The 15,243-nt window shown below is 43.6% G+C and overlaps 1 protein-coding gene across 1 annotated transcript in view; it reads right to left on the bottom strand.

Moving 5' to 3' along the window:
- The window catches only part of LOC118851039 (plexin-A4-like), a 116,019-nt gene that overhangs the window by 100,434 nt on the left and 342 nt on the right, over positions 1-15,243 (bottom strand). The window lies entirely within an intron of this gene.

The following is a 15,243-nucleotide window of genomic DNA, read 5'->3' as shown; positions in this document are numbered from 1 at the left end:
ACCTCGAAGGAATTGTGTGCACTTCTGCAGCTGAACAACTATACAGAAAGCTGGTGGAGAAGCTACGTGATGACAATGCTAGCACTTATAGAGCGCTTTAAGGTTTGCAAGGCATTTTAGACAAGCTCTCCACAACAACTCTGGGAGGTAGGTACTATTATTATCCCCACTTTACAGATAAGGAAACTGAGTCTGAGAGAGGTCAAGTGACTTGCCCAGGGTCACACAACTTGCTTAGGGTCACATAGTTCATGTCTGAGGCAGGATTTGAATTCAGGTCCTTAACTCTAAGTCCAGAGTTTAATTCACTGCACCATCTAGCTGTCCCAGTACAGTGTAGAGAAAAGAACAGGGGTTTTAAGAATCAAAGGACCTGGGGCTCATGTCTTATGTCTGATGCTTAATGTCAATGTGACCTTGAGCAAGTTACTAAGCCTTCTGGGCCTCAGTTTCCTCACCTGTCAAATGAGGGGTTTGGACTACATGGCCTCTGAGGTCCCTTCTACTTTAAATCAGAAGCATGTAGTCCAAACCCTTCATTTGACAGACTTGTGGGTAGAATTCCCAGAAACTCACCCCAGCGGGGTATATCGATGATGACTCATCTGTCATTTGTTGACTCAGAGATATTATCTGGGCACTAAGAGGTTAAGGGACTCAATTGAGCCTGTAGTCTCACAGCCAGCAGTTCTTCCTGACTCTAGGGCTAGCCCCCTCTCCACTATGTAATGCTAATTTTCAAGGACAAATACAAGGAACAAATCCATGGGGCTAGGGTACAGGGACTTAGTGAGCCATCCCACTCCTCCATTCCAACACCAATATACCTCAGGGCCCAGAGAGCTAGGATTAACACGCTCTTACCCATCTGTCACCTGCTACCTCCCCACCATTCCTCCAAAGATCCTTCTTCTCTGTCCCTCCCAAAGTGGCTTTTTCTCTTTATGGACTATGGATCCTGGTGCAGAAAATCTATGGAAACTGAGCAGGGAATAATAATGAAGGAACCAAAGCACTATTTCTCATTCTCATTCTCTCTCTGTGTGTCTCTCTGTGTGCGTGTCTCTCGCTCCCCTCTCTCCCTTGACCCTGACCTTAAATGATATTTTTAGTCTGAGCTATGCCTCGTCTTTTTATTTAATGACCACATCCATCCTCACCACACACCCAGGGTTTGGTCCCTAAAGCCTTCAAGATGCTCTGGGTCCTCCCTCCACTCATTCAGATTGTAACCCCTCTGAAACTTAAGGACAACTTTTCATCAGTTGTTAAATTCGTCATTGAGGGATAAGCCTCTCCCAGGGGAGCTAGCCTGGTCATAAGGATTACAGACTCAGAGCTGGCAGGAAACTTAGAGGTCATCCAGTCCACCCCCTCATTTTACCAATATGGCCCAGAGAGTTTAAGCAACTTGCCCAGGGTATACAGCTGGCAAGCACCCGAGGCAGGATTCAAACCCAGTTCTTTCTGACTCCAAGGCCAGTACTCTACCTGTGACATAATGTCCGCTACAGGATCTAATCCTTGAAGTCTCTGCAGGTCAATAGAACCTTCCAGAGCTCATACTCTGCCAGCACTACCTGTGAGAACCAAAACTCTCCATCATGCCATGTATCAGAATGGGTCTCTAGTTGAGGACCATATGCCCATAGCAGGGAAAAGCAAGAATGATTTTTCCCAATTTATACAGAGAGAAACTGAGGCTTAGGCTAGGGAGCAGACTGACCAAGAAAATTTCAACAGAGCCCAAATAATAAGCTAGACCTTCTTATTCCCTAGCCAGTGTAGATGAGTCGATGGGTAGGGGAACACTCAGGCTTATACTGCAGGAGAGAAGCAGTACTACAGAGTCTGTGGACATGTATCCAAGAAGCTCCATTCAGAGGGCACTGTAACTTATATAAACTCTTTCCCATTACGCTGCAGTTGTCACTGGCAATGTGACAGCCTTGTAGCCTTCCAAAAGGGCTCCTTTTGTTGTCTTTTCCTACAGATCCTTTAGTAAGAAGAATCAAAAAGGACTCAAGCAGGAAAATAAACCGCACGCCCAGTGGCCATAGAACCAGGTATCCCTCCAGGGAAGTAAAGGAGTCCTTGCTCCCACCCCCCATCACCCATCCTGTCCCTACCTACCCCGTTGCCCACATCTCCCCATGTTCCTGCAGTTAAGGTGTTTTGTTGTTGGGGTTGTTTTTTGGATTTTTGGTTTTTTTATGAAAACCAACCATTTGTGGCAGAAATGAAGTGGCAATTTCCTTGCATGGCAAGGAATCAATACAGGCTGTTGTCAGGGTTTTTCCTTTCAAAAGAGTGGCTGCGACTTCTCCAAAGTCAAGAATGACAGAGCTCCTGTGCTTGACTTACAACTGCTTCATCTTGGCGAAATGTTTTTAATTTAAAACCCGCTGCAGTTGGGTTCAAACTCAGCTGGGACTTGATTTACTGCTAATTCATTTCTCCGATTCCTATAATTCTAAACTCAGTCACCAAACAGTTTAATGCTGATAGAATCACCAGTGCGATGCTTTATGAATGGGCACCAGGGGAATTTTGTTAGTAAGTGCGTGTTAGCAACTGTTATTCACTTTGGAAAGGAGTAACATTCTGTGGTGCAACCAAGCAGCCAGCTCTATTTGGGAGTAGCGCACTAACAGACGGTGTCTCTAGGTGATCACAACCCAAATAACTCTGGGCTTGAACCCTCCCCCTACCCACAATTCTCTCACACATTCATCACCTAAACAGAATGAATATTCAAAGACAGAAAATGCTTCCTGTGGGAAATTTGAAACTTCAACCTCCAGTTTGCCATTGGATCAGGGACACCATGGGTCTTCCAGTCAATGAAAACAACTAATAGAATATTTAAGTCCCAATCCAGGTTGGCAGATGCTTCCTCAGTAAAACATTGATTGTGGTGAACCAGGATTTAGAGGGCTGCATCTAAACAGCTGAAGCTTTTTTCTTCAATTCCAAACATTTATTTTACCATTTATGTTTGATGCCTCTGATTCAATATCTACAACTGAAACAAATGTTGCAAAGAAATGTCATTATACTCAACATTCCACAAACATCCATCTCCATTCATTACTTCCATTGGAAAAATGGAAACATTTACGAGAAACCATTTGGTCTAAGACTGCCAATTCACTTTCTGAAGATCGTTCCACTAGAAAATCATGGCAACTCAGGACATTTCACATCAACTCTATGTGAAGCAAGCTAAGGCCTGGCAACCTACTCAATGCCATTCATAAGCAAATTTTAAGGAAAAATGCTTCTGGAATTTAAGCATGGGGTAGGGAAGTTGGAGAATCAGGCAGAAAATGTGGCTTTTTCAGAGTTTTGTTGTTGTTGGGTTTTTTTTTATCCATTCCATCCTAAACTCAAACTAACCCAAAATCTAGACAGCTATTCTGCCTGGAGTCAAGAAGACTCATCTTCCTGAGTTCAAATCTGACTCCAGACCCTTACTAGCTATGTGGCCCTGGACAAAGAACTTAACCCTGTTTGCCTCAGTTTCCCCATCTGTAAAATGAGCTGGAGAAGGAAATGGCAAACCCCTCTAGTATCTTTGCCAAGAAAACCCCAAATGGGGTCACGAAGAGTCAGATAGGCCTAAAACAAGTGAACAACATCTATCTTCGACCTTATACCTGAGTATACAACTGCTAGTTATGAATAGTCTCGGAAAACTCAATTCCAGAAGCCACTATGTTAATGGAGCACCATAGCCAAGCCAGCCTGGAAATCATCATCATCAAATAATATTGATAGGATGCCCATTTGTGTGCAGGACTATAATATATTTGGCTCACACCAATGCCTCACAAGCAGCCAGGACAGCATAGCATGATGCAGCTCAGGCCACTGCTTCTACCAGAAAGAATTTTCTACAAATCTAGCCCAACCTCCATAGATTTTTACAGATTTGGAAGCAGAGGTCACGCGTTGTCCAAGATCATAACTAGATCTCAAGTCATCTAAGTATTAATCTAGTGTTGTGCCCATCACCCTATGATGTTTGTTTTGTCTTGGGAGTGGGAGAAGAATATCTTAACTTCATTTTTGTTATTATTAATTGTTATTGTTGTGGACCTTCCATGTCATCAGTGTGGAAAACTACTGGTGTAGGAATTTTCCCTAGGTTATACGTCAGCTTTTCTATGACATCGAGTCTTAAAGAGTTGCCTTGGGGCATCCAGAGGCTCAGTCACAGCTAGTATGTGTCAAAAGGCAAGACATGAACCCAAGTTTTTCTGGCTCCAAGACTAGGTCTCCTACCACTATACCATACTGGGAGGTAATTGGGTTTAAGTCAGAGGTGGGGAACCTACAACCTTGAGGACACTGAGTCCAAGTTTTACAGAATAAATCCTTTTATTAAGGGGATTTGTTCGGTGAAGTTTGGATTTGGTCAAAGGGCCACACTTGAGGACCTAGAGGGCCACATGTGGCCTCAAGGCTTCTGGTTCCCCACCCGTAGAAGTGACTTGCCCAGGGTTACACAGCTAGTACGTTTCTGAGACCAAATTTGAACTCAGGTCCTCCTGAGTCCAGGGCAGGTTCTCTATGCACTGTACCACTTAGTTGCCCCCACCCCTTCTCAATTTTAAAAATAAAGAATAGCAAACAAACATGCATCCAATGAAACAACAAACATATAAAATATTAAATTTCATATTACATCCATTTAAGGGAAAGTGAGCTAAATGAGTGAAAAGAAGAAAGGGAAAGATATAAGATGATAGTGACCTTGACATGAATGAGAAAGAGGCCAAATCAGAAGACTATATTCCCAGAACTAACACAAGGACTACATGACCCTAAACAGGCCACTTTACCTCTCTCTGTGCCCCATTTTTCTTATTTATAAAATTAGGATAATAAAGCAACTTATATCACAAGGTCATTGTGAAGAAAACACTTTTAAAAAAATGCTATATATGACTCTAGAATTACATGGTTGAGAGGGATCTTAGAAACCATCTAATTCAACCGTTTCATTTTACAGATGAGGAAACTGAGGCCCACAGATTTTTAACTGACTTGTCCAAGGTTATATGGGTAGTAAGTGACAAAGGAGGTAGCTGAAGCTGAACCCAGGTCATCTGACTTCCAGAGGGCCAGTATTCAGAATTTCATTTAGGGGCTGTGTCCCAGGCCTCCCAGAAGACTGGAGAAAATCATCTACCACTATGGACATGGCTAAGAAATAAGAAGACTCTGAAGAGATTGGAGTCCCTGTCAGTTCAACAAATAAACAGCTAGCTAGGGGGCATAGTGGACAGAGACTGGACTTACAGAGCCCAGGAAGGATGGAGGAAGGCAATAAGCATTTATTAAGTACCTACTACATGCCAGACACTGTGCTAAGCACTTTACCAATATTATCTCAGAACTGAGATTAAATTATTTTTCTTTTGGAGGGGAGGTTTGGAAGGGGGGAGGGTGGGATATTGGGTCCCCCTATCTTTCCCAGGTACTATTACCCCATTGGTGACGAACTTAGTGTGAACATCCATGATTCACCTAGCCTCCCCAGCTCAATTCACCCACCAGCCTCATCCTTCCCAGGAGCAGGGATTACACAAATTCAGAGTTCAAATTCTGCCTCAGACATTTACTAGCAAATCTCTTAACTGCTTAAAACGCTTGGCCTAGCATCAGGAAAACCTGAATGCAAATCGTGCCTCAGACTCTGTGACTCTGGAAAAGTCACTTAACCTCCCTCTCAGCCTCAGTTTCTTTATCTGTAAAAGGGGGATGATAATAGCACCTACCTTTCAAGGCTGTGGTGCAGATCCAACGAGATACTATCTGCAAAGCACTTTACAAACATTCAAGTGATGTATAAATGGTAGCCATATTGTTATTATTTGTTAAACCAAACCTGTGATTTTATCGTTATATGCAAATAGTAGCAAAGTGACAGCTTCTATCAGTTCTTAGAGAGTTGCCTGAGTCCTAAGGGGTTACACGATCCACCCCCATCACAGAGTATTAGTCAAGGGTACAACTTGCAGCAGCTTGCCTACGCAACGAAGAGGGTATCGGATGAGGAATCCAGAAGACCCAAGTTCAAACCCTACCTCAGATACCTCCTAGCTATGGGAAAATTAAGCTTCATCTCTCTGGGCCTCAGTTTCTTCATTTGTAAAAAGAGAGGTTTGAACTTGATGGCCTTTACGGTAAGGGACCCTTAGATCTCTATAGGAACCATGGTCCTATCGTATGTGACCTGAGCCTATATCTTCCTAATTGAGAGGCAGGCTCACTATCTACTATGCTACACTGCCTCTTAAGCAGTAAGTTATTATACCAGTTATAAGGCTTTGCATTAAGCAGTGGGCATACAAGGACAAAAATTAAAGAGTTGTCCGTCCGTCCCCCCCGCACTGAGGAGCTGGAGGGAGGGCGCAGCAGAAACGAGGAAGTCCTACATTCGTAAGTAGGTAAATACGAAGTTTCTCCAAAGTAATGCAGAGCGACTTCAAAAACATAGCAATAAGCGCTAGAATCTAAAGTCTCCTGTAGGAGTTCGGTGATTCGACCTTGGAAAGAAGGGAACAAGTATTTATTAGACACCTACTATGCGCCACACTGTGCTAAGAACTTTACAGAAATGATCTCATTTGATCCTCATAAGAATCCTGGGAAGTAGGTGTTATTGCTATTCCCATTTCACAAATGAAGAAACTTGAGGCTGAGAGAGATGAAGTGACCTGCCCAGAGTCACACATCTAGGAAGGGTCTGAGGCAGGATCAGAACTCAGGTTTTCCTATTGCCAGGCCCAGAACTCTATTCCGTATGCCACCTAGGAATTCTAGGATGAGGAAGGGAAGAGGGCATGTGATGAATGGCCAAGGTGTTTCTGTAGGCAGTGAGGTTGTAGAGAAGCCCCTTGGAAAAGTTTCACTTGGGGACCTAGAGTTTTAAAAATATTGTCAGTTATTTATTACATCACTTACACAAGCGGCTTTTCCTCAGACCCACCAGAGCTCAGTTAACTGTCCTCAGTGCAGAAGCCATGACTTCATTCATAACCATGAGCTGGACTACCTGAAAAGAAGAGCGAGAGAGAGGAGAGAAGAGCGGAGAGAATGAGAGAGAGGAGAGAGGAGAGAAGAGAGAGTGGGAGAGAGGAGAGAGTGAAAGAGAAAAGACCGAAAGGAGAGAGAAGAGAGAGAGGAGAAAGGGAGAGAGAGGAGAGAGTGAAAGAAAAAAGAAGGGAGAGAGAGAAGAGAGAGTGAATGAGAGAAGAGAGAGAAGCAGGGGGGGAGAGAGAGAGAGAGAGAGAGAGAGAGAGAGAGAGAGAGAGAGAGAGAGAAAAGTGCATCTTTGCAAGATGGGATGGATTTTACTCCAGCCTGTTCCGAGGCCTAAGTTCAGTTGCATATCCTACTAATCCACACCTGCCTCCCAAGAGGAAGGGGAAAAAAGCCCACCCCCAATGTTCTGTTTCCAGTCACTGCCCTTGACCTCTGGGCCACAGCCCAGAAATGCCTCATTCGCCTTCTAGTTACAGAAACCAAATGACCCCCACGGACATCTCTCTCTACCAGTCTGAAATGAGGCAACTGAGCGTACTAAAAGAGAAATGAACAGTGTACGGGGATCACGGAAGCCTTTACATGGCTGGTTTCTTTTTCTAGATTTCTTATGGTTTCTCCCCACACACTTCCTTTGACTCTAACTTTCAGAGGGACTGCTTCTATCCTATAGGAGCATGGGATTGATTCTGCTAAGGCTGTTCCGTGCACTGTCTGCCAGAGAATATCCTCTTAGCAAGTGATCTGTTTTGTGTCAGAGGGGACAAAACATCCCCAAATCCAATTTGCTGTATCCAAGGACAAGGATCCATAGAAAGGGTGGGGGAAGTTTCCAGAGTCCAGAGGGCAGACAGGAAAGTGCCTGCAAGCTTGGAAACACCTGTTAACTGTTAGCCTTCTCAGGGCCCTCTCTTCTGTGGGGATTTAATCCTAGCCTGCCTTTCATCTCGCCAGCAGCTGCTGGGCCAACGACCGGATGATGAAGAAACTCCAAGTCTACCAAATGATTCCCTTTCCATAAAAGTAACAGTTGGAATATTGGTCAGGCAAGGAAAGTCTATGCATCTAAAAGAGCTGGGAGGAATTTCCGAGACCATCTAGTCCCGGGGCCTGTGGGCCAAATCCAGCCTGCTGCCTGTTTTTGTATACTCCTGAGTTAAGAATGGGGGTTTTTAACCTTTTTAATACAGTAAAACTTGATTTAAAAATGTAAAGGCCATACAAAAGCTTCAGGCTGTAGTTTGCTGACCCTTGATCTAATCTAACCTCTTTATTTTACAGGAAAGATTAAGTCAGATCAGGAGGAGATTAAGTGATTTGCCCAGGTTATGCAGATAATAAGTGTAAGAGACCAACTTGAATCTAGAGTCCATATCTATTTACTTTATCACACTCCCTGGAGGATGCTTGGATCTTTTTAATGTACAAATATGTTGTTTTTCAATATAGTGTACACGTCAGATCTCACCGCTGGAGTATAAGCACTATGAGGTTAGATACTGTGTCTTATCCACACTTTGTCTCTCGCTTAGTAGAGTGTACAGTGCTCCTCACATAGCTGGTGCTAAATAAATATTCATCGATTTAATTTAAATGTATATGTAGCTGAATGCCTTTTTAGAAGGAAAAAAATAAGGATAATCCAGAGAAAATTAGCCAGGGCTCTTTGCTAGAATATGACTCAGAAAGACATGAGGTCATCTAGTTCATCTGCCTATCTCTGGGAAAGACCAGACACAACCACTCTCAAGCACTTGACTGTATGTTCTCAAGAGCCTAAGCAAAGAGCTCCCACAATCCTCCCCAGGCACTTGTCCCAACTTCATCATGGTCCTCAAAATCAGCAAGCCAGTCCATCAGCCCCAGTTCATGATCATTATCTCTAGAGAACAGGCCTAATGCAGATGCTGCAGGCTAGCCCACTAGAGTTGCCCCCAACAGGTCTAAACTAGCCGAAGTCTGGAGGCCAGTTGCTAAAAGGGGAGGCATTACAACTCTGCCATGCAAAACTGTCCTCCCTACCCCACCCCTGGGATTCTAGAGTCAGGAACCCTAGAACAAAGTCCATTAACAGTATTCAAGCAGCTGCTGGGAGGAGTGAAAAATCATAAGCCTTGTGGATTTCAGAACAGAAGTGAATCCTTCACTCAAAATCTTTTCCCCCCAACAAACGGAGGGCCAAATAAGTGATAGCTGTTGTCAGGAATAACTCGGCTCAATAAACTATCTACAAGTAAGCTATGGGCATGGTGCGAATTTACATCCAAGAAAAAGTATGTGGTGAAAAGTGAATTAGATTTAAACCAAGCCTCAAGTTATCTTTCCTCACACTGGGCTCTTTCCGTTGTGGTGGTTCTTCTCCATTTCCTTTTCAATCAATCAAAGGATAGGTCATAAAGAATACAACAATCTTGGCTCTTCCCCTTGCTGCTTGTATGGCCTCATTTCCATCCTCTATAAATGGAAAGTATTAGATTAAACGACTACTACTTTAAAAAAAGCAAATAGGGTTCCTTCCAACTTTAAAATCTTGAGATTCAAAGCATTTTCCCACTTTACATACAAGAAAACTGAGTCTCAGAGAAATACATTGATTTTTCCCCCAAGATCATAAAATTAGCCAGTGGCAAAAAAAAGCCAAGGACAGAGTCTCTGGATTCATAGATTCATTGAAGGTTAGAGCAGGAAGGAATCAGAGATATCATCTAAGTCATCACTTTATAGAAGAAGAACTCACAGAAGTTGAGACTCGCCCGTGTCCCTCAAGTAAGGATTCAAATTCCAAGACAACCAGTGCTCTTTCCCCTAAGCCACTCAGTATCCTCAAGGGTGACCCGTAGCATCCTTCCTGAATAGATCTTCCTGTTTGTATGCAGGACACGGCACAGAATTTTCACGTGGACCAAAACCAGTGAAAAGATCTATACAGTATTCTCACTTTGGATATCCATTGCTCATCCTTCATTAAGGGGAATCCAAGATTAACATCCCATGAGTAATGGACACCTTTCATGCTTAAGGCGCTGATGACTTTCATTCATTCATTCAATAAGTATTTATTAAGGGCCTACCTACTATGTACCAGGAATTGTGCTAGACTCTGGGAATTCATAGACAAGAAATAGTAATTCTGTGTCCTCAAGAAACTTAATCTGCTGAGTAGAAACAATGTACACACAGATAAAAATAAATATGAAATATATGCAGAGTAAATGCAAAGTGATATGGAAAAGTACTTATGGGGGAAGGGATGGGTAGGGAAATAGGGGGGATCTCATGTAGGAGGTATCACTTGAGTTGAGGTTTGGAGGAAGGCAGGGATTCTAAGAAGCTGAGAGGAGGATCAAGAACACTCCAGCATGGAGGAGAGAGAGCCTATGCATTGGTACAGACAGGGGATGATGGAACCTGTGTAGAGGGGGAATAGTAAATAGGCCTCTTTGCCTAGAACAGAGAGTATTTGAAAGGGAATCATGTGCAATAAACCTAGATAGGTAGGCCAGAGCCTGACTGTGACAGGCATTTAATGCCAAGGTGAGTGATACGGTGAATAGAGAACCAGACACAGAATCAGGAAGACCTGAGTTCAAATCCAGACTCAGACACTTACTAGCTGTGTGACCTTGAACAAGTCACTTAACCACTGAATGCCTCAGTTTCCTCAACTATAAAACAGGGATAATAATAGTACCTAGCCCCTAGGATTGTTGTGAGGATGAAACAAGATCATATTTGTAATGCGCTTAGCACAGTGTCTTTTAAGCACATAGTAGGTGCTTAATAAATGCTTATTTCCTTCCCTTCCAGGGCCTCAGTCTTGAACCAAATCTGGTACCCAGAAAATCTTGATTCTTGGCTATATAAGCAATCCTGGTAGAATAGAATGGGCATGGGGGGTTGGCTTTTGCCATTGTATTCCCAGCACCATTTTAAAGTGCTTGTTGGATTAAATTGAATTTAATATCTACCAAGGAGAGGGACCAAGCCTCAGGCCCACAGAAGGAGGTCATGTCTCTGCTCTCTGAATCATGACGCCTGCCTTGTTTTCTTTATGTTTTTAAAGCCTATCTATTATTGCCTAGCAGCATGGGTTTCCTTCAGTTTCACTGCTGACTCCAGCTTTATGCTCCAACTTTAATGTTATAGACTTGGCAGAGGGGAGGGGAAAGTAGACAGTGAGGGAGGGAGAAGAAAGAGGAAGGGTGGGGAGGCTATGGGAGTGGAGGTGGTATTTCACTCCTTATTAATAGCCAATGTCTGCATGGCTCTGAATGGACTAAGCAGTGCTCATCAGAGCCTATAGGGCAATTACCCTAATCATGTGGATCTCCTAAACAGCCGCTTGATTTATTAGCCAGACGTCTTTTTAAAATGCCGCTCTTAAATATAAATAACACTTAATCATCCAGCTGTCGTTAAGTTCATGTTATATTGATTTCTTGGAGTGCCACAAATTTGAGGGCCAATGGGCAGGCGGATGTGTGCAAAAAGCCAGGAGGTGGATTAGTCAAAGGTGGGAGTTAGGCAGGTGCTAATATAGAAGGGGAAGGGGGAAGTCTCTTACAACGGCCTTAGAGTCCGGTCCGGTTTCACTTCATAGGGTACCTTGGACAATGGTACACTATTGGTACATTTGTTTCCCTGTGCAGACACAGCCCGTGTTTATAAAATAGTTTTTCCTACATCATCATAACCATCACCATCATCCTCCCCCTCTTCACATCTTGTACTTTTTAAAGCTGCCACATACATTATTTCCTTTAATCCTTATATCAACTCTATGAGGTTGGCAGGGCTGGCAATATTATCCCCATCTGACAGGTGGGGAAACTGAGGCGCAGGGAAGAAAAAAAGATTTACCCTACTTCACATGACCAATAAGTGGCAGAGCTGAGACTCAAACCCACGTCTTCCAGCTCCTACTCCATTACTCCTTTTTCTACATTAAAAAAACCCACTAGATTGTGAGCTCCTTGAGGGCAGGGACTGTCTTTTGCCTCTTTTTCTATCCTCAGCACTTAGCAGTGCCTGGCACATAGTAGGCACTTAATAAATGTTTATTGACTTATTGACAGAACCATATCAAGTAGTCTCTTATAATGCCTTTGATCCATCACCACTTGTATGCCTTATTTAAATGACCATGGGGAGAACGGGACTAAGATAAGCATTTTCTAGAGCCTCTCTCTTTCCCAATCATACAATGGTTATAACTACACATCCAGGCTACTTAAATTACTACCCTTGCCCCAATTGGCTCACTGACACCCCCAAAGATTTCAGTTCCCAAAAGGTCCTGAGTCTTGTCCCAAACAACACTCATTGTGGTTAAAATAATAGGGGAGATTGAGTGTAGGCAATCCATAGGCTCTACTATTCAGATTTCACTGTCTGCAGAGAGGAGCAGCAATGAGCAGCAGGAGGAGGGGGAGAAGGAAAAAGGAAATAAGTTAACTGTCTCCTAGTCTTCCAAAAAATATTTGCCAAACATCAGTGTGCATCCAAGATAAAGTCCTCTGAAACTGGAAAAAAAAAAGGCTCCTAGAAGAAGGTAGATGTTCTCTCTGGAAGCCTGAGGGCAACTAGCTTTCCAGCACCAACCCAAGAAAGCTTGTAGCACATAAGGCATCCTAGATCTGCCATACATAATCAATTCCTTCATGGCTGGGATTTTTTCTTTCCAACACAGTTACCTGCAAAATGATTAAGACCCCTGAGAAATTAAAAAGAAAGAAACAAGGGTAGATGAGATGTGACATAGTCCAAGGTTGGGCAAGAGAACCAGGAAAATAAGGTCCATTACACATAGGTTTTGCACAGATGGTAATCAATGCTTGATTTGTACTAGAAACCAATTTTATGTCTATTGCTTAGTGGGAAAATGTAGGGATTTTTGAACCTAGAAGCTTAGCATAACCACTCCTTGCTTTGAATGAAAATGACATCGAAAGCAATCTAAATTCTTCTTTTGTGCAAACACATGAAGGCAGAAGAGATTGGGGCGGGGGGAGGATATTGAAGGAAAACAGGGCTGTAGGGAGGCTAAGAATGGAGCAGGAATCCAGGGGAAAGATCTATAAACATTTGAGAGACATGTCCCTAAAACCCTTTTTCCTCAAACAAGGTCTTATGAGGGAATATTTGTTTACCTGGGAGGCATCCCACTGTTGCCATAGTACAATATTTCTATAAAAATCCATGTGCTGCTGAATGTTTGGATCAGTTGTCCCTATCTACATAATTTGAGGGCATAAATTCAGGTTCCTGTTGCAGCACAGAAAAGAGACTTGTTCCGGGCACTATTGTCAGGCAAGGTTGTACAAGCGGATGTATACAGCCAAGCTCTGAGGGTATGTGTGGTGGAAGAAGTGGGAGGGGGTTGGATGTGTGCAGATTCACACCATTCTGAAAAGGAAAATCATCTTTCTCCCCACTGGGCTCTTTCCATTGTGGTGGCTCCTCTTTATTTCCTTCCACCCTTTTCAATCCATCAAAGGGCAGCTCACATAGCACACAAGAATACAATCCTCCTCGCAGGGTACCAACTCTGCCTCTCCCTGTCCTAACCGGAGACCTAGAAGCTGAAAAAGTTTGGAAATGCCAGAAAAGGAGACTGGCTGATAAAAATCACCATTTCCATGCCTTTCTTCAAGGATTTGCAGAAACCATCCCCCGGAAACTCCACCCAACCTTGACCTCTTGTTTGGGGGGTGTCTTTTTTTTCCTTTTGACTTTTTTATTTGCTTGGAGACATACATCAGACTTTCCTCCCTAGTTCAGAAAGCTTCCCTCCCCACCCCCCAAAAAACATGATCTTAGTGCACTGTTATAAGATTTTCCAGTGCACTAACTTAATAAGGGATAGATCCAGGTCTGACTCTGTATCTACAAGTAGATTTATACCTATATTAACATCTATCTGCACCATATTGTCAAACAACCCAGGTTAAATCATTTCGGTTCTAGATCATCCATCCTTCTTGTTCAAACTTTTAATTCCCAGGTGAGTTGCTCTTTGAATGGAGAACTGGTGAGGCTGGGAAGACCCTTCTGGAGCATCCAGTCCAGGAAAAGTTTAGAAAATGAGAAGCAACCAAGGAGCCTAGAAAGAGCTTTTGGAAGAATGAGGCAACCACCCTAAAGGCTTGTAGGGATGCTGGTGCCTCTTATAGATTGTCCAAGGGCGAGATCAGCTGGGCTGAGGGAGATTCTATCTAAAACCAAGAAAGCGTCTTACTTAAAAGACAGTTACCATCTGGATGGTGGTGAAATGAAAGTATCTCCACTACTCCATCCCCATGCCACCTCCCTCAAGGAATACCCCCTCCCATTCCTCTTCCTCAACTACACACCTCTAAAGGAATGTGACAGGTTCAGGCAGGGTGGGTTGGGGAGGGGAGACAGCAGGGTGAAACATGTTTGTCCCATACTATCACGTAAAAAGGGAAAGCAAAGGAGAGAACCCAGTCAGGTATCCCTTACTCAGTTTTCCCCAATCCTGTCTGAGCTTCACCCAGTGACTATGTCTGTGAGTTGGTGAATCTCAGAGGGCCCACACTGTCCCTGGACAAGCCAATATAAAAATCCCTCGAGGGAAGCATTCCTTAAGCCCCCCCCCCCACCCCCCAAAGCTTGAACTCCGTTTCATTTCCAGAGAAGCAGTGCTGGGCTTTGGCTCAGAGTGGCACCCGAGCTGCTTTTTACTGGGGAAAAGACGTTCTGGCTTCCAGAGCATACCCATTTACTTCCCCAAAATTATAATAATAATTAAAATCCCAGAGTGGTCCTAAGGACTGCCGAGCAGCGTTTGCACAGGGCGGATCTCAGAAGACCAACGATCAGGTTTCAACCCTCACCCCCCCGCCCAATCCTCACCCCCTAAAAAAAAAAGGCAGGTACACTTAAAAAAGCTGGGAACTCAGAAATACTCCCTCAGCTGCTACGGGGAGAAGGGAAATGTTGTATTCTAAAAAGATTTTTTTAAAAGGAAGGGGAAAAAAAAGAAACACCATTAAAGTCGTGCTGTGGAGAAGTCGGAACGTAGGGAGTCAGAAGAGAGAGAGAAAAGAGGAGAAATACCTATTCTCGTGGCTTTGCACCTAAGCAGGTCTCCAGGTGGAAAGTGTGTGTGAGTGTGAGTGTGTGTGAGAGTGTGTGTGTGAGTGTGTGAGTGTGTGTGTGTGTGTG

Source organism: Trichosurus vulpecula, chromosome 5, assembly GCF_011100635.1.
Source record: "Trichosurus vulpecula isolate mTriVul1 chromosome 5, mTriVul1.pri, whole genome shotgun sequence".
NCBI classification, from domain to species: Eukaryota; Metazoa; Chordata; class Mammalia; order Diprotodontia; family Phalangeridae; genus Trichosurus; species Trichosurus vulpecula.
Note: the sequence above shows the minus strand (reverse complement) of the source record. Positions and strands in the feature narration are given on the sequence as shown.